We start from the raw sequence: 2,706 nt of genomic DNA, 5'->3' as shown, positions 1-2,706 counted from the left end.
TGTTATTCCCATCCGCATCTAGTTCGGTTCTTTTGCCCAATTTGTGCCATGTCATCTGTCTGGCTGTCTCTTCGACCATGAAAAGACGTTGAAGTCTTGGTACGATTGGCATATACCAAAGAACACTAACTGCGATTTTGGTCTGCCTCTTCTCACCCATACCGTTGTCTACCACAAGATACCTGCAAGACTCGCAACTGGGACAATAGTCCAAGTGTGCGTACTCCTTCCTAAATAAGACACATCCTTTCTCACATGCATCTATCTTCTCATAGGGCATCTTAAGTACACGAAGTATTTTGTCCGACTGGTACAGGTTTGCAGGCATGACATGGCCTTTGGGTAGGAAGCGTCCAAATAGTGTCATCATCACGTCGTAGCATTCTCTTCCCAAGTTGAACTGAGCCTTCAGAGCCATTACTTGTGCAATTGCATCCAGCTGACAGAGCTCAGTGTGCTCATGGAGAGGACGTTTTGAAGACTCCAACATTTCATAAAAGGCCTTTGCAGATTCCTCCATCTCATCTTCCAAATCCCGAGAATCATCAAAGTCTTGCACCATGTCTTCGATCCCGGTACCATGCTCGTCCGTGCGACGACGGACCACCTCAGCTCTTGTGCGTTGTATAGACTCACCATGAAATGTCCACACCGTATAATTAGGCTTAAAGCCCCTCCTCTGCAGGTGTTTAATCATTACAGCCTCTGTCGTCTTTTTATAGTTGTCGCATCCAGGACAGGGGCAATAGTTTCTTTCCTGGCCATTTGCGAATGCGGCTTTCACAAATTCCTTTGTTTTTACAAACCATTCTTTCGTCATCTCTTTCTGACTAGGGTGTCCAGTATACATCCACGCACGATCACTCATCTTGCGTAGCTATTAAAGATAGAAGAAATATATTTATATATAATTTAGCATTTATATTCATCGGTTAATCAGGTTCGCCATTTTTATTACGTCCAGGCAACCTACACGCTAATAGGTAAAAATAGGTCCTAATCCCACCCGAGTATGTGTAGATTGGGTTCGTTTTCCCATGCTCTGCTCCGGATCCAACGCAAAATTTCGGCATCACCTCCCCGCTGTTCTCCTGATACACGTCTCCGCAATAAACAGAGAGGATGTGCATCCAGAGAACAACAGGGAGGCACTGACGAAATTCCGCATCGGATCTAGAGCACAACATACAGGAAAACAAACCCAATCTACACATACTCGGGCTGTCCATGGATAATGTTGGACAATTCGAAAGGATGGAGGTTATAAATATGCAAAGACATGCATATTTATAGATGTCGCCCTTTCGAACGGGAGACGCATACTGGTCACGCATACTCATGATTGAAGAAACCTATATATAGCTAGCAAGTTTCATCGGCACGAAGACCGGGACAGAGCAAATTAAGGGGGTAGGAGGAGAAGTCATTTGTGCTCACCAACAAACGTAGGAGCGGAGCTCGTCCAACGCACGTGGAGGTCGTCGAACAACTACACATTGAAATTCACTCGATGAGCACAAATATGATGTTTCTATAAGATAATCAAAAAATATGTGACCTAACTCTTATTTTCTTTTTTCTTTTTCCTCTTCTTCTTCTTCTTCTTATTTTATTTTTTATTTTTTCCTCTCATTCTTCTTCTCCTTCTTCTTCTTTTCTTCTCTTCTTCTTCTTCTTATTCTTCTTCTTATTCTTATTCTTCTTATTCTTCTTCTTATTTTCTTTTTTCTTTTTTCCTCTTATTCTTCTTCTCCTTCTTCTTCTTTTCTTCTTCTTCTCTTCTTCTTCTTCTTCTTCTTCTTCTTCTTATTCTTCTTCTTATTATTATTATTCTTATTTTCTTGTTTCTTTTTTCCTCTTATTCTTCTTCTCCTTCTTCTTGTTTTCTTCTTCTCTTCTTCTTCTTCTTCTTCTTCTTCTTCTTCTTCTTATTATTATTATTATTATTATTATTATTATTATTATTATTATTATTATTATTATTATTATTTCCCTCTTATTCTTCTCTTCCTCTCCTATTTTTCTTCTTCTTCTTCTTCTTTCTTCGCCTTCCCTTCCTTTTCCTTCTTCTTCTTCTATTTTTTTCTTCTCCTTTCTCCTTCTTCTTCTTATCCTTTCTCCTTCTTCTTCTTCTTCTCCTTTTCTCCTTTACTAAACAGGAAACTAACCTAACTAAACCTAAACTAAAAACCGAACCTAAACTAAACTAAAACTAAGCCAAAACCTCACTAAAACATATAACTAATTAAACAAAAACTATTAAAAAAAGAAGAAAAAAAACTAACCGAAGGAGGGCCGCAGGGGGAGGAGAGGCCGCAGGGGGAGGAGGGCAGCAGGGGGAGGAGGGGCACGGTGAGGGGCGCGAGGAGGGCGGCGGCGGTGGGGTGGGGCGCTGGGGTGGGGGTGGCGTCGTCGGCGGCGGCGGCGGGGCAGGGAGGCCGGAGGAGGGCACGGCGGCGGTGGTGGTATCGGGGGTGAGAGAGAGGGGTGTCGGGATGGAGGAGGGGGAGCAGGGCGGCGGTGGAGGAGGGTGCAGGGCGACCGGGGAGGAGGACGGGGCGCAAGGCGGCGGTGGAGGAGGGTGCAGGGTGGCCGGGGTGGAGGAGGGGGCGCAGGGCAGCGATGGAGGAGGGTGCAGGGCGGCCGGGCAGGAGGAGGGTGCAGGGCGGCGCAGGGAGGCCGGAGGAGGGCGCGGCGACGGTGGTG

This window comes from Hordeum vulgare, chromosome 7H (genome assembly GCF_904849725.1).
Source record: "Hordeum vulgare subsp. vulgare chromosome 7H, MorexV3_pseudomolecules_assembly, whole genome shotgun sequence".
Classification (NCBI taxonomy): Eukaryota; Viridiplantae; Streptophyta; class Magnoliopsida; order Poales; family Poaceae; genus Hordeum; species Hordeum vulgare.
The sequence above is the reverse complement of the archived record's forward strand: the minus strand, read 5'-3'. Positions refer to the sequence as shown.